Source organism: Pristiophorus japonicus, chromosome 5 (assembly GCF_044704955.1).
Source record: "Pristiophorus japonicus isolate sPriJap1 chromosome 5, sPriJap1.hap1, whole genome shotgun sequence".
Lineage (NCBI taxonomy): Eukaryota > Metazoa > Chordata > Chondrichthyes > Pristiophoridae > Pristiophorus > Pristiophorus japonicus.
Window position 1 is genome coordinate 94,894,786 of NC_091981.1, and position 24,616 is coordinate 94,919,401.

Consider the following 24,616-nt stretch of genomic DNA (forward strand, 5'->3'; position numbering starts at 1 on the left):
TTGGAAAATGATCACCAATGCATCCACTATTTCTAGGGCCATTTCCTTAAGTACTCTGGGATGCAGACTCTCAGGCCCTGGGGATTTATCGGCCTTCAATCCCATCAATTTCCCTATCACAATTTCCTGACTAATAAGGATTTCCTTCAGTTCTTTCTTCTCGCTAGATCCTCTGTTCCCTAGTATTTCCGGAAGGTTATTTGTGTCTTCCTTCGTGAAGACAGAACCAAAGTATTTGTTCAATTGGTCTGCCATTTCTCTGTTCCCCATTATAAATTCACCTGATTCTGACTGCAAGGGACCTACATTTGTCTTTACTAATCTCTTTCTCTTCACATATCTATAGAAGCTTTTGCAGTCAGTTTTTATGTTCCCAGCAAGCTTCCTCTCATACTCTATTGTCCTCCTCTGCTGGATTCTAAATTTCTCCCAGTCCTCAGTTTTGCTGCTTTTTCTGGCTAATTTCTATGCCTCTTCCTTGGACTTAACACTATCCCTAATTTCCCTTGTTAGCTACGGTTGAGCCACCTTACCCATTTTATTTTTACTTCAGACAGGGATGTACAATTGTTGAAGTTCAACCATGTGATATTTAAATGTTTGCCATTGCCTATCCACCGTCAACCCTTTACAGTATCATTCGCCAGTCTATTCTAGCCAATTCATGTCTCATACCATCGAAGTTACCTTTCCTTAAGTTCAGGACCCTAGTCTCTGAATTAACTGTGTCACTCTCCATCTTAATAAAGAATTCTACCATATTATGGTCACTCTTCCCCAAGGGGCCTCGCACAACAAGATTGCTAATTCGTCCTTTCTCATTACAAATCATCCAGTCTAGGATGACCAGCCCTCTAGTTGGTTCCTCGACATATTGGTCAAGAAAACCATCATGAATACACTCCAGGAAATCCTCCTCCACAGTATTGCTACCAGTTTGGTTAGCCCAATCTATATGTAAAGTCGCCCATGATAACTGCTGTACCTTTATTGCACGCATCCCTAATTTCTTGTTTGATGCTGTCCCCAACCTCACTACTACTGTTTGATGGTCTGTACACAACTCCCATTATCGTTTTCTGCCCTTTGGTATTCCGCAGCTCTACCCATACAGATTCCACATAATTCAAGCTAATGCCCTTCCTTACCATTGCGTTAATTTTCTCTTTAACCAGCAACACTATCCCCCTTCTTTTCCTTTCTGTCTATCCTTCCAGAATGTTGAATACCCCTGGATGTTGAGTTCCCAGCCTTAGTCACCCTGGAGCCATGTCTCCGTAATCCCAATTATATCATATTCATTAATAGCTGCCTGTGCAGTTAATTTGTCCACCTTATTACGAATATTCTTCGCATTGAGGCACAGAGCCTTCAGGCATGTCTTTTTAACACATTTTGACCCTTTAGAATTTTGCTGTGATGTGCCCTTTTTGATTTTTGCCTTGGGTTTCTCTGCCCTCCACGTTTACTTTTCTTCTTTCTATCTGTTGCTTCTGCCCCCATTTTACTTCCCTCTGTCTCCCTGCATAGGTTCCCATACCCTTACCATATTAGTTTAACCCCTCCCCAACAGCACGAGCAAACACTTCCCTGAGGACATTGATTCCGGTTCTGCCCAGGTGCAGGTCATAACCTATATTTTGTAATGTATTCTAAATGCTTACACATTGCAATTTATTTTATTTGTTATCTCCAAACGCTAAAGAAATAGCAATGATTTGTATGAACAATAGAAAGTTCTGGAAGAATTGTACCATTTCAAGGTTCGAGGGATGGTATAATTAAAAGTTTTGAAATTAAGGGCTAAACTTTCCAGTTTGCGCCGACACCGCCCATATCTCGACAGTAATTGGGCATTTATAAAAACATGATTCAACAATACCGCCAGATCTGTGTTGATAATTAAAGCATTAATTTTCACCTGATGGTATCTCGGTGCTGGCGGGGGCCGCAGTCTGCGGCTGTGGGTGGTCTTAGTCATCGTGTAAGGCCGTCTCGATCCACAACGGCCTTACTACGCATGACCCCAAATTTTTTTTCTTCTCTTTGTGCGCATATGCAAAGGTTGGTGGGTTTTTTGTGCATGCGCAATGGAATTTTAATTTTTTTGCACTTGCGCAGTGGATTTTTTTTTTGCGCATGCAGTGGATTTTTTTTTGTAACCCGCAATTTCTGTAAGCATATACACTGGTATATTTGAGGGCTGGGCTTGCCACGACCCGGGTCAATCGATCCCAGCGCGCTTCCACCTCGTGCACTAGTGCAGCTTGCGCTTCCGTTGAAAAGTGCTTAGCCCTTTCCCTCCCTCCAATGTTCGCCTCGGGCTCCACCTCCATCGCGACCGTTAATTCATGGTCCATTTTAGTTTTAATTAGATAAGTCGTCAAATGTACTGAAGTCTACTCTTTTTCCACAGCCCTCCCTTACTCAAATGCGCAAGCATGGGATGACCTTTGACCCCCAAAACGTGGGTTAAAAAAAATTCTACTGCGCATGCGCAAAAAAGAAACGAATCCATTGCGCATGCGCAAAAAAAAACCACCAACCATTGCACATGCACACAAAGAGAAGAAAAATAAATGGGGTCATGCGCAGAAAGACCGGTCTGGGTCGAGCCAGCCTGACACGATGACTAAGACCACCCGCTGCCACCCCCACCAATGCCGAGATTCCATCAGGTGAAAATTACTGCTTTAATTATCGATGCAGATTGGGCGGTGTTGTTGAATCATTTTTTTTTATAAACGCCCAATTACCGCCGAGATACAGGCGGTGGTGACGCACACTGGAAAATTTAGCCCTATATATTTCTTGGCCTTTGCTTTCTGTTTGTGTTGGTCTTTTATGGCAAATGCAAATAATTGCTCCCCTGTAATACATGCAGAGATATAGTTATCTAAGTGTGATATGAGAGAACACACTGGTGCGCGAAGTGAATGCGCAAAAACCTGGAACTTGCGATCTGTCAAGAATCTTCCAGCATCACCAGGAAAAAGGCATCCACGGGTGGAGAGTTGGGCAGTTTTCCTAATGACTGCCCACCGACTGACCGTGAAACGCTTATGCCTGATAAAACCCTGCTTTTACCAGCATATGAGTTTAAATGAATAGAAAAATTATTTTAAAAAAATTATTTACACATTAATACACCTATAAAATAAATTAAGTTATTTGTAGCCCTGTTAAAAGTTCACATTTATTTTTCAAAAAATAAAATTTTTGTTTGAAATGCTTAACTAAATGGTATTTTAATTAATTTTAAATACGTAATTTAAAAAAATTTAATTGGTGTGTAATTGTGTTTTTTTAATCTGACCCCCTTTCATGCTTATGGGGATTCCGTATGAATATGTAAGCCCCTTAAGCAGGAATGAGGGCCTCCTTCTTTTAGTGGCTGGGCCGGTCCACGTGATCCCAGGGGTGCTTGTGAACGCATTCCTGGAGAGGCCTAGGAGTGTAAGTCACTGTGGATCTCAAGGCCCCAGATAGGTGCGGATTGTATTTACAGATCGGAATTTCCCACGAGAAGCCTCCAACCGCAAATTCAGGCACATTTAGTTATCTATCTTTAGCGAGCAGAGAATTTTTTATTTATTTATCTGTCTTCCAGGAACCAATCCAAAATACTTCACTGTCTCTGCAGAGATCATTTACAAACTTTCATGGAAGATATTCACCCTTCCCAATTTGCAGCAATCTAACCTCTGCAATAACATGTGAAATCTGCTCATTTTTAAATGCATTTAAGTTTTTGTTACCTAAAATTTTTGGAAGCATTTTGTTAAAATATGTTTGCAGCTAGCAATTTGAAGTTGTGCATCTACCAACCACCAGGTTGCCTCTTCTTACACCACCCTCTTCCGAATTTGCAATACTGGCTTGCATTGTAGCAAAGACTGCTAAATGCATGTTTGTAACACCTTAATGCAGCTTTACTTCCAATGTCAGAATTATCATCACATCCAGTCAAATGTTATAGTTCCCACATAGTATGGTAATGTTCATAGTGTTATGTCTTCAGATGCTCTAATAATGACTCCATGAGACAATGTGTTGTGCTTGAACTGTAATGACCTTAGTCCATTTATTGTAACTCCAGAATGAGGATCACAGATGTTGGCCTGCCTTTTATACTAGGCCTGGCACACCTGTACAGGTAACCTACAAGTCTCCCACTGCTGTGCCCTCTGGTGGCACACCTTGTAATAGTACAAGCAGTAATCAAGTAGGATACATTACATCACTCTCCCCCAAGTCCTTAGTGCAAATCGCCTTTGCATTGACTGTGCTCTGGGCTTAGCTCTATCTGTTTGACCCTTGGAGGGTTGTTTCCATCTTGGGTGAGTAGGTGGTGTCTTGTTGGCAGTAGAGTTGCTGGTGGTTTCTGTTTGTGCGTCCATGACCACTCCATTCTCTCCCCTCTCCCCCCCCCACCCACATACAGATTGTGACGTTGGCTCATTACATTCATATACATTCAAGTCCAAAAAAAAACATTTGCATTTACAGTATTGCATTCGTGGTACCGTGGTGAGGTAAGTACATTTGAATGGTGAGGTACATACTTGGAATACTTGGAGTCAGTGCTGGGGTTAGCATCGGTGCGTGAGAACAAACTAGTGCCAGAACTGCTGGATGGTGCCCAGGTAGTCTGGTGGTGGCACGGTGCCCAGTGCTGGCAGTGGGAACCCGGTTGGCTCAAGTTGCCTGCTCTCGGGGCTTTTGCCGTTGCTTCTAGCGTCGGGCAGGTTCACAGATGCCTGTGACCTCCCTGTCCTCTCCTTGCACACCGGGTCACTGCTGCTCCCTGAGGAGCAGTCGTATAGCAGTGCACAGGGAACTGCTGAATCGCTTGCATGGGCGTTATTGGATTTGGGATCCTGGCTGGTCCCAGTCCCATTTGGGAGAACCGTTGCGGGTGACACTTCATTCCTGGGTGTAGCCTTGGTGACGATAGGGTCTTGGGGCTGCGCCTTAGCGCAGTTTGCTCTTTTAGACTTGTGGTGGTTGGTGCCATCGGGTGCCTGAGAGGTGGAGCCGATTGGGGGCAAGGTATTGATGCAGGTGCCGTTGCCCTTCTGAGATCGCTTGCTCTGCAGCTTGTATATATTAGCTGCTTGTGGCCACACTCCGTGGTGCATCACTCTGGTCCCAGGGATGCAGGCTAAACCTTTGGTTAGCTCGCTGGACCTGTGTGCTCCCAAGATGGTGTTTGCCCGCTGCATTGACTGTGTGCAGTTGAAATCCTACATCGCACAACGTTTCATTTCTTATTGTAAATAACCTGTAGCTCTGATCACAATCCCGTGACTTTTCTTTGCTTATTGCATGCACACAACTCTGATCATCAATTACACATTTTACATCCAACTCATAGTTGCTGTTACATTGATTGAGAGTGTGGAACTGTCCCTTTAAGTGTGGTGAGTTGTGGGCCTCCTTTAAGAGAGCCTTGCTATCTTTACCCCAATTCTCTTATTTGATAGAGCAACATGTGGCACCAATCAGCGCTGCACCTCGTGGTCTAGCCGCCTTCAGTGCTTCACCCCGTGGTTTGGACGCCAACTTTCTTCCATCCACGATCTCGACTGCTGTGATCCTCTTCTCTCCGGGTTCTGCCACGGAAGTTGGGAAGTCGCCTGTGAGTCTGATTTTCTTCCTCCGGAGTCCTGCCACTGGAGCCTGGAAGGTGCGTTAAGGTTGTCTCAACTGGATCATCTCCACGCAGTCATGCTGAGCAGTCTGTGCCTTGGGTGATGTGCTGCCTGCTCTCTGGTGCCGGATCCAACCTCAGGTGGGGGTTTGCTTTGCCTCTGAGCGCGGGGGACGTCGATCGCTGGAGGGATGAAATCTTCCCAGCTCCAATGGATCTTCTCCAGCCACCTTCTTCCGAGTAGCGTTGGTTCATCACCTGCAACAATCCATAGGGATAACTTGTGCACCACGCCGTCATGGAGTACCTTTACATCCGCACTACCAATGACGGGATAAGTTCATTGGTGTAGGTGCGCAGCTTTGCCTGAACTGGGATCAACTTGGGTCGTTCAGCCTGATTGTCCCATAGCCTCTCAAAGACTTCTTGATTCATTACTGACTGGCTTACCCCCGTGTCCACTTCCATGAAGACTGGAACGCCATTTATCTTGACTTCCATCTTCAATGGAGAACATTCGGTGGTGCAGGTAAACATGCTATATAACTCATTGTGGGGCTGAGCTGCCTCTCTGACTATTGTTTCATAATCAACGCTGGATTCATGGCCATCTGCAGACTCTTCATCAGCACAGTGAGTCATATTTCTTTCACACATTCGCTGGAGGTGGCCTTTTGTGCTGCAGCCTTTACATACATTGTCTTTAAAGCGGCACTGGTGAGTCCTGTGATTCCCTCCGTAATGCCAGCATGGTGCTACTCGGTTAGCCCCCCTCAGCGGACTCTGAGTTAAAGGACTCGGGGGCCTGTTCTCTCTCCCCTGAGAAAATTCACGTTCTACAGTCCAGCCTCTAAAAGGTGCCATTCTGTGCACAGTACTTACCGGGTTTGAGTCCAGAGGATGAGTCATCCGCCTAGAGCCACAGGTAGAGGTTACGAATGCTTGGCTCACGGAGATGGCCTTCTGCAGTGTGACTATGGTATCCGCAGACAGTAGCTTATGAAGAAGGCCCTCATAGCCGATTCCGATGACAAAGATATCCCGCAGCGCTTCAGTGGTGGTCGCCGAAATCACACAGTGCCGCCAGCCTCCTGAGGTTTGCAGCATATTTTGCGATCTCCTGGCCTTCAGGCCGTCAGTGTGTATAAAACTAGTGTCTGGCTGTGAGGATGCTCTCTTTGGGCTTGAGTTGTTCTTGGATCAGCGTTACAAGCTCCTCATATGTCTTGGTCGTTGTCGTCGCTGGTGCCAGCAAGTCCCTGATGAGGCCGTAGATGGTGGATCCACAACTGGTTAGCAGGATAGCTCTGCGCTTATCAGCCAGTGTGGCCGGATTGTCGCCTGCCAGGTCGTTTGCTGTGAAGAAATGGTCGAGCCTCTCCACAAAGGATTCCCAATCATCACCATCAGCAAACTGCTGTAACGTACCAAAGTTAGCCATTTTTACGTGAAGTTCCGTAATCTTGTCGCCAATTGTTATGTCTTCAGATGTTCTAATATTGACTCCACGAGACAATGTGTTGTGCTTGAATGTAACTTTGTCCATTTAATGTAACTCCAGAGTGAGGATCACACATGGTGGCCTGCCTTTTATACTAGGCCTGGCATACCTGAACAGATAACCTAAAAGTCTCCTACTGCAGTGCCCTCTGGTGGCACACCTTGTAATAGCACAAGCAGTAAGCATGTAGGATACATGACACACAGTGCTATGCAGGGCATCTTTTATCCTCCTGTCCCACTCAAATGAAAACTGATGTGTGTTTTTTAGCTTTTCTGCACAAAGATAGTGCTGTGTTGTCATGTTCTTTTAAATCTGCTGCCTCAAGAATTCACTGGTGATACTGCTGAAACCAAACGAAGGACCACAAACTACTGTAACCAGCTTCCTGGATTACCTTGCAGATTTGTATTCCTGCCATAGCTGTGTGGACAGCTGACGTTCCTAATGCCTGCCCCCCAATCAAACCTCGGGCCATCTACCTTCAATGGCACTACTTGGCGCTGAGCTTGCGGCCAACACCTCGCCGTAGGCAATTAGGCATATACAGCAGTGCCTGGTTTCCAGTCGTCTTGGACCCCCTTGCAACTGGACCAAGATCTTACTCAGCTAAGCCCGTGTGGTTGCCGGTGTGCAGCGGCCACCCCACGTTAAAAGAACTCATACACAGGCATCTTCCACTTCGCTAATATGAAGTTCAGGACCTGGAACCTCAGGACCCTCGTAGACAATTCCAATAGCAACAGGCCGGAAAGCCGCACCGCCATAGTTGCCTGGGAACTTAAGATGTTTTGACGTTGATATCGCCGCCCTAAGCGAGACCCTGCGGGCAGGGGAAGGCCAGCTCAAGGAACATGGTGGAGGTTACACCTTTTTCTGGAAAGAAAAACCAGAGGACGAACACCGCCTTCATGGAGTCAGCTTCGCCATCAAAAATGAACTGGTCGACTGCCTCAAAGACTCCCCCGCGGGGTTAACGAACGCCTCATGATTCTTCGCCTTACCCTATCCCGGAACCAATGCGCCAGAGTCATCAGTGCATACGCCCCAAAACTCGATGCAAAGGATGAGGCTAAAGAGAGTTTTTATTCCAACCTCGAGACATCCCTGTCCCTCATCCCCATGGGCGACAAATTGATCCTCCTAGGTGACTTTAATGCCAGGGTCAGCAAAGACACAGCCCACTGGGGAGGCATGATTGGCAGAGAGGGGGTAGGGAAAGCTAATTCCAGCGGTACCCTACTCCTGACAAAATGTCTAGAACACAAACTCCTCATCACCAACACCCTGTTCCACCAGAGGGACAAATACAAGGCATCGTGGCAACACCCTCGCGCCAAACACTGGCACCTGCTCGACTATGTCATCATCCAAGCCAGGGATCGCAAGGATGTGTGCATCACCCGCGCCATGACAGGAGCTGATGATTGCTGGACGGATCCGATCCATCATCAATATAAACATAGCCCCAAAGCAGAGGGGACAGCAGAAGCAGTGCCACAAAAAAGTTAATGCCGGGACACTTAAAGACCCAGCTAAGAGAGCCCTATACAACCAACGCCTCACAGCTAATCTGGCGTGCCTTGATGACCCCGAGATGCTGAATGCCCACAGCGCTTGGTCTGCCCTCCAGGTCTCCATAATCAGTGTCTGTGAAGAGACACTTGATTACTCAACCAGAAAACACCAGGACTGGTTTGGTGAAAATGATCAGGAGATTCAAGAACTAATAGATCATAAGCGCAGTTTCAAGCAACAACCCAACTCGGGAGCTTCAAAGCAACGTTACAAACGGCTCAAGGCTGAGGTCCAAAAAAAACCCTGGGACCGTGGAAGGAGAAAGCACAGGAGATGCAACAACTGGCCGCAAGCCACAATTGGCAAGGATTCTTCATTGCAGTTAAGGCCACCTACGGTCCAAACTCTCAAGGTTCCACCTCACTCCTGGCCAAGAACGGGGAAACACTCATCAAGGACACCGAGGCTGTCAGGGCCTGCTGGAAGGAGCACTTTGAAGATATCCTCATTCGAGACTCTGCCTTTAACTCGAGTGTTCTCAACTCCATTCTGCAGCATGGGACCCGCCACCACCTCAGTGAAACCCCAATGCTGCATGAGATAGGCAAAGCCACAAAATAGCTCAAGAATAACAAGGCTACAGGTGCAGATGGAATTCCTGCTGAGGCGCTAAAGTATGGTGGAGAGGCTCTGTTGGCGTGAATACATGACCTAATTTCTCTCATTTGGAGGGCGGAGAGCATGCCAAGAGATCTCAGAGATGCAGTGATCGTGACCATGTTTAAAAAGGGGGACAAGTCTGTGACTGCAGCAACGACAGGGGATTCTCCCTGCTATCAGCCACTGAGAAGGTTGTTGCTAGAGTTCTCCTCAACCGTCTTCTCCCTGTGGCCGAGGAGCTCCTCCCGGAATCACAATGTGGATTTCGTCCCCTACGGGGCACAACGGACATGATCTTTGCAGCGCAACAGCTGCAGGAAAAATGCAGGGACAGTGCAGCCCTTTTACATGGCCTTTTTTGATCTTACAAAGGCCTTTGACACTATCAACCGTGAGGGCTAATGGAGCGCCCTCCTCCGTTTTGGATGCCCCCAAAAGTTGGTCAACATCCTTCGCCTGCTCCACAACGACATGCAGGCCATGATCCTTTCCATTACAAACCCAATCCACATCCGGACCGGGGTCAAACAGGGCTGCGTCATCGCTCCAACCCTCTTCTCAATCTTCTTCGTTGCCATGCTCCACTTCACAGTCAACAAGCTCCCCGCTGGAGGGGAACTAAACTACAGAACCAGTGGGAAGCTGTTTAACCTACGCCGCCTCCAGGCCAGGTCCAAGACCACCCCAACCTCTGTTGTTGAGCTGCAGTAAGCAGACGATGCCTGCGTTTGCGCACATTCTGAGGCTGAACTCCAGGATATAGTCGATGTATTCACCGAAGCATATGAAAGCATGGGCCTTAGGCTTAACATCCGTAAGACAAAGGTCCTCCCCCAGCCTGCCCTCACCGCACAGCACTGCCCCCCAGTCATCAAGATTCATGGTGTAAGAGGAAAATTTGGCATTAGGGGTACCAGCAGGACAAGGGTTAAAGTGCTGGTTCCTGCACTGGCCCATAAGGAGGTAAAAGGCCTCTCTTCGGCCTTGTACCAAGGCTCCAGAAGTTATCAATTCAATAATATTCCGACAGGATACGATGTGAGAACCTAAATAGACATTGATAAGACCTTGCGAAGAGGCTCGAGGCGGATTCATGGGCACCAAGGAGAATCAACAAATTCTGACCTAATGAAGTCATTCTAGTTACGGCCTAAGGTGGTCACGAGGGTCTTGGCCTGTCAATCCAAAGTAGCACTAATAAGGTAGTCCAATTAGAGAAGTAGCACTGATAAGGTAGTTCAATTAGAAATCTAGGGAGGTCTTGTCCGGGAACAGAGGGGTTTTGAAATGTATAAAAGTTGAATGATTGTGCTGTTCGGAGAGCATCTCCACTCGCAGCCGGCTGTGATGAGGGATGTTCCCAGACGTTCGTAATAAAGATCATTATACTTTGCCATCCGTCTCTGTCCGCTAACTTCGAAAATTGCTACGTGGGCTGGGGCAAGTGTCGACCCTCTATATCAGTGGGCCCGCTCGTGGGAAAAGAAGCCTTCCCTCTCCCTCATCAACACACGGCGTGACCCTCGACATTATGGATCGCTTCCCATACCTCGGGAGCCTTTTATCAACAAAGGCAGACATTGATACGGAGATTTAACATCGCCTGTAGTGCACCAGTGCAGACTTTGGCCACCTGAGGAAAAGAGTTTTGGAAGACCAGGCCCTCAAATCTACCACCAAGCTCATGGTCTATAGGACTGTAGTAATACCCGCCCTTTTGTATGGATCAGAGGCACGGACGATGTACAGAAGACACCTCAAGTCGCTAGAGATATATCACGAACGATGTCTCTGCAAGATCCTGCAAATCCCTTGGGAGGACAGGCGCACCAACATCAGTGTCCTCGCCTGGGCTAATATCCTCAGCATTGAAGCACTGACCACACTCGATCAGCTTCGCTGGGCAGGCCACATAGTTCGCATGCCAGACACAAGACTCCCTAAGCAATTGCTCTATGCAGAGCTGCTTCATGACAAACAAGCCAAAAGTGGGCAGCGGAAACGTTACAAGGACACCCTCAAAGGTTCCCTGATAAAGTGCGACATCACCACTGACACCTGGGAGTCCCTGGCCGAAGACTGCCCTAGCTCTTTGAATCTCAATGCTGCTAGCGTGAAGTGGTCAGGCACAGGCAGCGGAAGGAACGTGCGGCATATCAGTCCTACCCACCCCTTCCCTCGATGAATGTCTGTCCCACCGTGACAGGATCTGTGACTCTCATATTGGACTGTTCAGCCACCAAAGGACTCACTTTAGGAGTGGAAGCAAGTCTTCCTCGATTCTGAGGGACTGCCTATGATGATGATGATGCATTAAAATGTCTAACTTCAGTTTGGGAGGAACATTTCAATCCAATATATTGTTAGAATTTATTTTCTCTCAGTATTAGTGAGATTACACTAATCAAAAAGGTCCTATGCTTTCCTTATTTTGTAGTTGCATGCAATGTTTCAGGGATCCACCAACAGTCTGAGTACTTATGATTTGCACAGTGACTTCCCTACAAGCTACTTCCATATCATCAGCACCAGCTTATGCGCAGGTCTGGGGCAATTTTAACACACATGCCATGCAGTTAAAATCACCACTGAAAACTTACCGCTCCATTCCCGCCTGCTGCCATCTTAACTGAGTCCTTTTCTTTTTTAGTCCTGGCTCAGGCAGAAGCCGATATAACACATGCAAATTTAGGTCTTAGTATCCCAATGACACTTTAACTACTGACTGAGTGGGGTACCCGCCGAGGCTGGCCCACTCAATAAGACCTGTCAGGGAAGAAGTATATGCCCTAAATTGTAAGTTTTAAACATCTTTGTGGGGCCAGGAAGAGCAGGCCCCATAAAGAAAGTCTGGGTCTCTGCTGCCAACTCACAAGACCCCGCCGAAAACCCCTTGCGACTTAGCTGAGTGCCTCCAGGCCATGTGATTTTAATCAACCGACAGCCTGTCAGTTGCCTATTTATGCCCAATTTGGGTAGGCAGCTGGTGGGTGGGATGTAAATGAAGCCCTGGAGTTAAAGTATTTCGGCCCCAAATTAATGCTATCGGGCAGTGGGGGGAGGAGGGGGGGTGGTGGGTTGGGAGGTCACGCTCACTTAGATCTCCACCCAAATTAGTAATAATACTGTGGAGGATGAATTTCTGGAGTGTGTACGAGATGTTTTTTTTAGACCAGTATGTTGAGAAGCCTACTAGGAACAGGCTATTGGGTATTATACAATGAGAAGGGGTTAATTAATAGTCTTATTGTGCAGGGTCCTTTAGAGAAGAGTGACCATAACATGATTGAATTCTTTATTAAGATGGAAAGTGAAGTAGTCCAATCCAAAACTAGGATCCTAAATCTAAACAATGGAAACTATGAAGGTATGAGGAATGAATTGGCTACGATAGATTGGGAAGATTCATTAAAAGGCATGATGGTGGATAGGCAATGGCTAACATTTAAGGAACGAATGCATGAAGTGCAACAGTTATACATTTCTTTCTGGAGCAAAAACACAAAAGAAGTGGCCCAATCATGGCTAACAAAAGAAATTAAGGATAGTATTAGATCCAAAGAGGAGTCATACAAAGTTGCCAGAAAAAGTAGCAAGCCTGAGGATTGTGAGCAGTTTAGAATTCAGCAAAAAAGGACCAAGATGTTGATTAAGAGAGGAAAAATAGTGTATGAGATTAAACTTGCAAGAAACATAAAAACCGATTACAACAGTTTCTACAAGTACGTAAAATGAAAAAGATTAGTGAAGTCAAATGTAGGTCCTTTACAAACAGAAATGGGAGAATTTATAATGGGGAACAAGGAAATGGCAGAACAATTAAATAAATACTTTGGTTCTGTCTTCAAGGAAGAGAACACAAATAATGTCCCAGAAAAGCTAGGGAATCAAGGGTCTCGTGAGCAAGAGGAATTAAAGGAAATGATTATTAGTAAGAAAATAGTGCTGGAGAAACTAATGGGACTGAAAGCCGAAAAATTCCCAGGGCCTGATAATCTGCAACCCAGAGTACTAAAAGAGGTAGCCATGGAAATAGTGGATGCATTGGTTGTCATCTTCCAAAATTCTATAGATTATGGAACAGTTCCTGCAGATTGGAGGGTGGCAAATGTAATCCCACTATTTAAAAGAGGGAGAGAGAAAACAGGGAACGACAGACCGGTGAGCCTAAATCCGTAGTAAGGAAAATAGCTGCTAAAGTCTTTTATAAAGGATGTGATAAGGGACACTTAGAAAATATCAACAAGATTAAACAAAGTGAATGTGGATTTATGAAAGGAAAATCGTGCTAAACAAACCTACTGGAGTTTTTTGAGGATGTAACTGATAGAATAGCTAAGGGAGAACCAGTGGATGTAGTGTATTTGGATTTTCAGAAGGCCTTTGATAAAGTCCCACATAAGAGGTTAGTGTGCAAAATTAAAGTATATTGGGGGCAATATACTAACATAGATTGAAAATTGGTTAACTGACAAGAAACAGAGAGTAGGAATAAAGGGGTCTTTTTCGGGGTGGCGGCAATGACTCGTTGGGTACCACAGGGATCAGTGCTTGGGCCCCAGCTATTCACAATATATATATATAAATGATTTGGATGAGGGAACCAAATGTAATATTTCCAAGTTTGCGGACGACACAAAAGTAGGTGGGATTGTGTTGTGAGGAGAATGCAAAGACGTTGCAAGGCGATTTAGATAGGCTGAGTGAGTGGGCAAACACATAGCAGATGCAGTATAACGTGGATAAATGTGAAGTTATCCACTTTGGTAGGAAAAACATAAAGACAAAGTATTATTTAAATGGTGATAGCTTGGGAAATGTTGATGTACAAAGGGACCTGGGTGTCCTTATATACCAGTCATTGAAAGTAAGCATGCAGGTGCAGCAAGCAGTTAGGAAGGCAAATGGTGTGTTGGCCTTCATTGCAAGAGGATTTGAGTACAGGTACAAGGATGTCTTACTACAGTTATACAGGGCCTTGGTGAGACCACACCTGGAGTATTGTATGCAGTTTTGGTCTCCTTACCTAAGAAAATATATACTTGCCATAGAGGGAGTGCAACGAAGGTTCACCAGAGTAATCCCTGGGATGGCAGGACTGTTGTATGAGGAAAGATTAGGTCGACTAGATCTGCATTCACTAGAGTTTAGAAGAATGAGAGGGGATCTCATTGAAATGTATAACATTCTGACGTGGCTGGACCGACTGGATGCAGGGAGGGCGTTTCCCCTGGCTGGGAAGTCTAGAACAAGGGGTCACAGTCTCAGGATATGGGGTAGGAAATTTAATGAGATGAGGAGAAATTTCTTCACTTAGAGGATGGTAAACCTGTGGAATTCTCTACCACAGAAGACTGTGGAGGCCAAGTCACTGATTTAAGAAGGAGATAGAGAGATTTCCAGATCCAAAAGGTATCAAGGGGTATGGGGAGAAAGCGGGAATATGGTGTTGAGATAGAGGATCAGCCATGATCATATTGAATGTTGGTGCAGGCTCAAAGGGCCGAATGGCCTACTACTGCCCCTATTTTCTATGTTTCTATGTTTCATTTGAAACCCAAGCCCAGTTCAAATCCTAGCCTGATGTTTTCTCCAAATCTTCTATTCAGTGCAAGAATATCATGTTAAAACCACAACTATTAGTGGGATAAGGTTACACATAACAGATCATGGCAAGCTATGCTCGAACATAAAGAATCGAAAATTATCCTATCAGGCTGTACAAATTCTTACTGAGAGGCAGTCAATGATTGTGTCAGAAATTATTACATTAGCCTCAACATAATCTCATTTCCTCTAATCTTGTTGAGTTCACCTTTGAGAATCTTCCCTGATCTGCAGTTTTCTCTTCATTATCTCTATTCTGCCACACTGTGCAATTTGATGCCTTCCTGAAATTGTAAAATAACCTCTTAGTTGGGTGACAACAATAATATAAGGCCGAAGTGCTGCCGAGGATGGAGTCAGGCCCACGGAGCGTTGAAGACCAGAAAAAAAAATTAACAGTAAAAAATAAAAAAACTATCCGAAGACTTTCAGGGGACCCCATCCAGGTGAGTCGCTGTTGAAAAATGTTTTAAAAATCTTCACTTACCTTTTTTTCAGGTTCTTCCTACTTACCGTCAAGGACAGACCAGCCTCCAGCCAGTGGTCTACCCCCGTTCTGCCGCCGACTCCCACCTGCAGGAATATGGGAACTCGGCAGGCGGGAGATCAGTTGCGCCTCTCGGCCGTCTGCTGACGTCAGCGGGCGGTTCTCGGTGGCTCTCTCATCCCGCCTGCTCCAGCCCACCTCCAAAGTGGCACTGGGTGGATCTTCACGAGGAATGTCAGCAGCAGTGGGTGGCGAGTTGATGAATTCCGGCCCCTTAATGTCCTCCGGTAATTTGTTGCAGTCCTCTTTGGTATTGAATATCGCACCCAATTTAATGTCATCCAAAAATTTAGAAATTGCATTTTTGATTCCAAAGTCTAAATCATTAATATAAATTGTGAACAGCGGTCCCAGCACTGATCCTTGTGGAACACCACTACCCACCTTCTGCCTCTGTGAATAGCTGCCTTTTACCCCTACTCTCTGCTTTCTGTCTTGAAGCCAGCTATCTATTCTGCTACTTGTCCCCTGACTCCGCATTCTCTGACCTTGTTATTCAGTTTATTATGGGGTACCTTATTGAAGGCCTTTCCGTTGGCTGTAAAGCACTTTGAAACGTCCGGTGGTCATGCATGGCACTAAATAAATCCAAGTCTTTCTTTCTTTCTGAAAATCTAGATAAATTACATCCAGTGCATTGCTGTTGTCAACTCTCTGTTACCGCTTCAAAAAATTGTTGTAAACAAAGAAGAAAATATTTTGCAAAACACATTTTCATGAAGCTTGTATCTATTTTGTTTATTTTTTTAGGATAGGTACCAATGTTTGGCAGCTCTTGAACATCAGGTATCTCTGATACAACGGTGTTGTTTCCCTAGCACAATTGCATTTCAATAGACAAGCTGCAATTTATCAGCAGTAAACAGAGCCGAGCAATTAATAACACAAGTGATTGTTTATTCAAGCTGTCAGCTGCAAAGCTTCTGACACTCTGACCCCGCAAGGGGGTGAAGCGCCAACAAAATAGTCTCTGAACGGCTTCGGAAAATGAATTCAATGATTTGGGAGCAGATAAAGAATTGACTGAATTACTCATTTATACGTTTGAGATAACACGACCTAACCTGATTCCTAACCTAACTCCGAGCTTTTCCATCAACTTGCTTCGCTGTAGGAATAAACACAGAAACATAGAAAATAGGTGCAGGAGTAGGCCATTCGGCCCTTCGAGCCTGCACCGCCATTCAATAAGATCATGGCTGATCATTCCTTCAGTACCCCCTCAGGGCTCACCTCACCAGGTAAGTGAAAAAAGCAGAACCATAGGTTTTGGCAGACATCTCCCCAACACCTGCACTAACAAATCCATTTGACAAGGATCAGCAGCGCCGCGGGCTGCCTCGCGCTCCTCCTCTCCTGCCCTTTCCACCCTCGTGCCGACCGGCCGAACGGCTTCGCTGCCTCGTAAACCAACCAGGATTAAACGCTTATACAAAAGTAAAATACTGCGGATGTTTGAATCTGAAATAAAAACAGAAAATGCTGGAAATCTCAGCGGATCATGCAGCATCTGTGGAGAGAAACAGATTTAACGTTTCGGGTCTGTGACCAGGTTGAAACGCAATTCATATCTTACGCTAAAACAAAACGCAGGAGCAATTAGCCATCGCTCGCAAGGTCTGACTGAAAGCTTCCACCACTTCTACTGTGGCGAAGGTTACTGAGCGCGCAGTCTGGCAGCGGCCACCTCCGCACACAACTTGGGGCAAAGGTCCGTTGTTTTTAGGACACGTCGCTGTTGAAATAAGTGAAGTCTGCGCTGTATTTGTAGACTTCATCAAGGCAGCAATTCGTGCCAGATGAACAGCACTTCCATCGGCGGCGCGAGAGCTTTCTAATTCTTGTTGCAAAGCGCTCTATGCACCGTGGTTCGTGACGACAAAGGAGGATGTTTCACCAGAAAGATGACCTTTTTACATCGGGCAACAGCGAAGAAAACTCCATTGCAGTCGAGGAGATAATTAGCTCAGTTTGAAGATAAAATTATCCGTAAGTAATGTAATGCTTTCTGAAAGGCAGGCTACAATATGTGAGGAGACTTGTTTACTGCAAATTGCACCATGGCGCGTTTGTGGGAAGTTAACTCGTTTCCCTTCCAAGATGACCCATAGTTACAGCAAAGCTGGATACTTTTTAATGTAAAATAGCAAAATTTGTTAATCAACCACATGTAGTTGACTCCCGCAACTTAAAGCAGGTTAACATAACCCGAATGCAAAAAAAATAAAGTAAATAAGATTAGACTTACTGATGATTGGAAGAGTACGTTTCTTGCAACGTTCGGAGGCGGTCCAGTGAGGAGCGGGGAAAGTGGCTCCTGGTCGGTTTGGGCTCTGGGTGTTGATCTAGCCGGCTTTGCTTCTTGAGCCCGCTGGTTATAGTGAATAATTCATGCGCTGATCCCGCAGCCGGATGAGCGCTGTCTGGAGTGCTGAATGGCGTTGGATTATTTGTAGTTTGTGGGTGATCGGTAGTTGTAAAATTCAGGACAGGTGCGGAGGATTGTGATTCTACAATGTCCCGAACTCCGCTTAAAAAAATAAAATAACTGAACTTTAAATGCAGTTCAGGCAAGTTCGATCTTGGAAATCCTCAAATGGAAAAGGTAAGCGGGACTTATTGTCGGTCTGAATCAATTATATATAAACACTTTTATCTCCAAACTAAATTAATGAAAGATAAAGCTGATAAAGCAGTCATTTGCATACATTATATCGGCGGGGGCGGGGGGAGGGGGGTTCTAATTTGGAAGCGTCTTTATAATGTGAATGGTTATTGTGAGGACAATATCGCGGGTTTAATCTTGTCGAAACAACGCACTGCACATCAAGTTCATCGACAAAACAGGGAATATAGATTCGAAACTAAAAACCGGCTTAACAACTAAATCTTTATGCGAAAATAGTTTTTTCCACTTTACAAAGCAAACACGACTGTTGGCATTTTGCAGCATGTGAGTCAGCTGGGTTTTGTGTGCCGCCCACGAACACGATTAGACGGAAGTGAAATGGCACCGAGTCCCAGTGAAAAAATCGCCCAGAAGTTATTCAAATAAACAGCTACGGACACGCGATCTTCGTAATCGTGCTGTTTAATTTCTCTCGTCGCAACGAAGCGGTGGGTTTATGAATTATAGAGAATGATAGATAAATATTTAACAATTCAGTACACCGTATCCCAATTTAACAGATTGTGGATTGTTTTTCATTCTAATATTTTGCACGAGTTAGGAAATCTCTATTCTGTGTATAAGAATTAGGAGCAGGAGCTGGCCATGCGGCTCCTCGAGCCTGCTCCGCCATTCAATGAGATTTTCGACCTCAACTCTACTTTCCCGCCCTATCCCCATATTCCTTGATATCGAAGTCCTGCATGACTTAATGCTTATTGGAAAAGTTAAATGGTCTTAATTTGCTTCAGCACATTGATGATAAATGCATGTATGTGTGTTATATAATCGAAATATCACAGCACAACATACGTACTTTCTCAAAGTATCTCATGAGTGCAATTTTAAGCATTTATCTCCTTCCTTTGCCCTTACTGTGTATGTGTGGTAGTATTATTTTATCTATAACATAGCTGCACAACTTTCCTTGTATAACAAAAGAAGCATTGTAGTTGCTGGATGCTCAGTTTTTATTGGTAAACTGATTGCCAGGTTGGTATGGTATTCTATGTTAATAACTATCAATCTGACGGTCATGTGTATACTTCACTGTCATTTGTATGTTATGTCATCGCAATTATTTTTTGTGATGTCCCACATTAATTGGGCAACTCTAAACACTAAAATTGACATGTTTTCTGTAATATTTATGTACTGTTATGAATTGAAAATTTTCAACACTGAAGCACAGTTTGCAGAACTTAAAAACAATATTGTGTATAACTTGAAATGGTAAAAGATTGTGCTAGAGCTAGTATGAACTTGACTGATGGCCAACAGGATGGCTGTGTAATGAGATTTTGGAGCATGCTGTCCCACAAACTGAGCCTGGTCAAAAACTCTTTGGCCTTTTAAAATATTTTTAAATTTCGTTTTTCATTGAAAATCTTTTTCTTAAAGATGAGGCTGATGCATATCACCAAACATTCTCTCCTTGTTTCTAGGCAATAAAGAGAATTTGTTCATTTTAAATGTCATCCAGAAGAACATTGTACTCTGCTTCATATTTATTTTGTTATCTCCCTCCTTCATTCTCTCTCAAATCGATCATTGCTTATACATCTAAGGAAGGGTAATTGTGTAGTCCACAGTTTGAGATTGGCTTGAGTACTTCCATGCTTGTCTTATGAGTGGGATGGATGCATAGTGGTTGTGAGGTAAAGTGGATAGTTAGTTACTTTCTTTACCATATTGAATGCTATGTGTGCAGTTTTGGGCATCCTACTGTAGAGTGTACAGTATAGATTCACTAGGGCAATATCAGGAATGGGAAATTATATAGTTATGAGGAGCGACATGAAATACTGAGACTTTCAACTGGAGTGACATGAAATACAGAGCCTGTATCAACTGGAGCAGATAAGATTAAGAGGAAATTTAATAAATGTTTTTAAGATTATGAAGGGTTTTAAAGAAGTAATAGGGAAATACTATTTCTTCTGGTTATGAAATTGGTGACAAGGAATTATCAATTTAAAGTTATCACAGAGTGAGGAGAGAGGTTATGGCAAATTTATTTATGCAGACGGTTGCCTGAGTATGGAATCTTTCTCACTGGAATAGTTGAAGAAAGTATCATTGCATATTTTAAGAGAAAATTGGATAAATATTTGAAGCAAAGTTGAATATTTGAATACAATCCAATTTTCTCTGACAAACATGCAGTGGTATTTTTATCAACCATTCCTAGTGGCAAAAGCACGAGACTTCCTGCAGACACCACAAACAATCCAGATGCCTTACTTGAGCTGAAAGTCCATTATTTTCATGCTTTATGAATAATTCCAGTTACTATTTCCCCCCAATATTTTTGAAAACACAAAATGAACAACTTTTATGAATTGCAGCCCTTCTTGATCAAATAGTCTGTGGATATGTCTGTGAAAATTTCCAGTACTTGTGGTCATATAATCCACAGGTTTGCATCTCATTATACATGGTTATTATTGACTATTTTGTGTGCTTTTAAGTACCATTTTCGTTCAGATTTTAATGGAACCTGGGTTTAACAGTTAACCCAATATTGTGTGAACTACACACTGAACTTTACTTAAGTACCCAATCTCCTTTGAATGATGTAAATATCAAACACAGCACCAGAGTTATGTAGGCAAAATAAGTGATATTCATAGATGCATTAAGCAACATACTTTAGTAGAAGGAACAAGTAAGATACACAGACATTTCTAAGTGTAATGATCAATGATCAATGTGTTTTCATTAGAGATTATAAGATGTTAAATTATCCTTACCAAGCAATATTTTGCGATGTTTAATACTAGCTTATGCTACAAAGATCCTTTATCTGACTTTCCAGAATTCAAGTACTGAGGCTCTGTCGGCATTCTCCACCCAGTTTTAAGATCCCTTTCTTTGAAGTGCACTATTGCATAAATCTTATGATACTGTCCAAAATCAACAAAGTGGTCTCACTCTGCCATTCAGGAATTTACACACCAGGCACTAATGCAGACTTGATCAGAGTCTTTGAATGAAATGAATATATTGAAGTATGAAGATACCACATAAATTAGTTTAAAAATGTATCTGCTGTAAAGAGAGACATCAGATCATGTTGACACATGGTGGTTGCCCAGCTACTTTCATTAGCATTTCAAACCAAACAAATCTTATACTAAACCTAAGATCCAAGAGCTGCCTGTTCCCCAGCCTGACAACCATCTCAAAACGAAAGAAAGGAAATAATCCATTTTATGTCTGGTTTGCAACAGAATTTACAATATATAAAAATAGCAAGACAACATTTTATTTTCATGACAGATTTCTTTAATGAGCAAACAAAGTATTTTTTTTAGCCAGATTATTAAGAATATGGAATACTAAGTTGGAAGATGTACATATAAATTGTTGTCTTAGTCCTTCTGGGTGAGACAACAATTTACATGTACTTCCGCCAACCTAGTATACTGTATTACATAGAATTACATAGGCCGAAATTCTCTGGGGATTCAGCGGGTGGGATCGGTGGCGTGTCATTTCCCACCAGCGTGTTGGGACCCCACTGTCAACCTGCCGCCAAACGCCTTTCCCAATGTCGGGTCTGTCACCGCTGAGCAGACCAGACACACAGTGGTGGCCGACCCAATTAAGCTCATTATGACCTTGTTTAGACATCATTAAGAATACCATTTAGCTTAATTTTTAACTTTATGTGCTCGCCGATGGGGTCCTTGCTGCTCGGGGATCATGTCTGTTAAGCTGAGGCAGGAGATGAATGACCATTGAATCAGCTGATTACTTGACCGCTTGATATATGCTATACAAGCTCTCACCTCATTGCTGTTCAGTTTCCAAGCTCAGAAGCTTTCGCTTACTGCATTTGGAACATAAATTGAGCTTTATGCAGGTTGCAAATGTTTGGAGCAAACTCTCTATCCAGTGTCACCTCATTGGAATAACCTCTCTATTGGCAAAACGCTGCTGTCATCTCAACTTCACCTGCCATCCAATTCATCAACGTGGGTGCCCTTTATACACTCTCACCTTGGTCCTCAGAATTCAACCATGATCAGCCCCAATACCAGCAGCACCAGGCATACCAGCAGCACCAACAACACCACCAACCTTCTCCGCAATTAACTGTTGCTGCATAGGACAGAGGGCATCAGCACCTGACCACATTGCTGCTCAGGAGGCCAGGGATGGCCTCACCATGGCCTGATTTACACCACTTGACTCTGTAAACCCTGGCTGCCGCATGCTGTGCTAGGTTGGCTCCACCCCACACCAACACCATAAAGCATCCCTACAATGCCCAAACCATTCCTTTCACACAAATCACCATTGCGGGTGGTATGTCCAACCATGCACTGCAACTCACTAAACCACTTTCAAATGTGCACACAAATCTGTCCCAGAACGTAAAGTGGTGAAAATAAAGGTTTCAATGTTTGACAACACATTAGCAGAAACTTTACATGAACATTGGATCAAACACACAAATGGCTACCCTTGTGTGTTGTTAGTTGTTATGATTGCACTAGGATGAGGTTGAGTGTGAGGGTTGACTAGTGAGATGTGGATGTGATAATATATAGAGAGAGGGATGGGTGGATGTGCAAGGTAAGTTGGTGTGAGAAGAATGTGCAGGAGTAGGGTAGGGAAGGGAGGCAGAGTGATGGGGATGCGATGCGTGGCACAGCAGGATGAGGTTTGTACTAACATTTTGTGATCTACTGAGATCATTGAAACATTTGCGGCACTGCACCCAGGTCCTCCTCCTCTGCAATGTGCAACCAGGCTGTGTTGATCTGGGGTGGTCTCTTCCGCCCATGGGAAGAGAAGAGGACCTTCCTGCATGCTGTGAGTCATGGGAGAGCCTGGGTGCAGCCCTGTACCTATGTGTAGTCATTGTCAGTGTTTGCAGCAACCCAATGCTGTAGTACACTAACAGCACATATGTCAAAATAAATTTGGACATGGTCCCTTGAAGGAAACTGACTGATGATGAGTCATCAAATTACATCACTAGACCCACTTCCACTAATTGGCCGGGAAACGCGCTGTGGGGGCTTAACAAGCCCCATAAACGTAAATTCATTTCACAGAGTGCAATGGAGCCAGCAGTGGGGCTGCGACACACCACCTATGTCAACGCCGAGGTGAGCAAATTCCTCCATAGAATATACAACACAGCAATTGGACATTCGGCCTAACCTGTCCATGCCGACATTTATGCTCTACTCAAGTCTCCTCCCATCCTTCTCATCTAACTCTGTTTGCTACTTGTCCCCTGACTCTGTATGCTCTGACCTTATTCATTAGTTGATTATGTGGTACCTTATTAAAGGCTTTTGGAAATCTAAATACATTGCATCTACTGCACTTCCCCTGTCGACTCCCTGTTGCCCCTCCAAAGAATTCAGTGAGTCTAGTCAAGCATGACTTTCCCTTTTGTAATCCATGCTGACTATTCATTATTATATTTTTGATTTCTAGATATTTTTCTATTTTCTCCTTCAATAGGGAAATCCATTATCTTTCCTTCCACTAATGTTAAGCTGATTGTTCTATAGTTCCCTGGAGTTTTCTATCTCCCTTCTTAAAATTAGGTATAATGTTAGCTGTCCGCCAGTCCTCTGGTGCTATACCTTTTTCTAATGAATTATTAAATATGTGTAATAGTGGCTCTGTTATCTCTTCCCTAGATTATTTTAAAATGCGTGGATGCAATCTGTCCAGACTAGGGGTTTTATCCTCTTTGAATTTGATTAGTTTATTTAATATTTCTCTTCTATATTTTAAATGTGGTTATATAATTTCTAATCTCATCTTCCGATGTCCTGTCCACCTGAACCGTCTCCCTGGTAAATACTGAAGCAAAATAACTATTTAATATTTCTGCATTTTGCTATCGCTGCCTGTGATTTTATTCTGTCCGTTCTATAGTGGCCCTATTCCCATTCTGGCTTTCCTTTTATTTATGTGCCTGTAGAATATTTTACTATTGTTTTATGTTCCTTGATAATTTCATTTCATAGTTTCTGTTACCCATCCTAATTGTTTTTTTGACTTCTCTCCGTATTCCCCCCTGTCATGCTCTCCCCTGCTATCATTGTACTTAGTGTATGATTCTCTCCTTGTCTTCAAATTTCCCATATGTCTTTATTCAACCATGTCATTATTCAACCATGGTATCTCATTAGTGTTTAGTTTGTTTTTGTTTTTTTAGCAAAATATATTTTTCCTGGACTCTGTTGAATACCGTTTTAAATGTTTCCATTGTTGTTCTACATTATTGTTGTACATTTTATTTTCCAAAGTTCTGTTCTCAGCCCCTCAAAATCAGCTTTTCTCCAATCTATTACCTTGATCTTTGTCATGCTTATGATCTTCTCAATTATTATCATAAACCATATTATATTATGGTCACTAATCCCTACTTTTACTTTTCATCTGCTCTGGTTCATTACTAGATCCAGAAATGAATCCTCCCTTTTA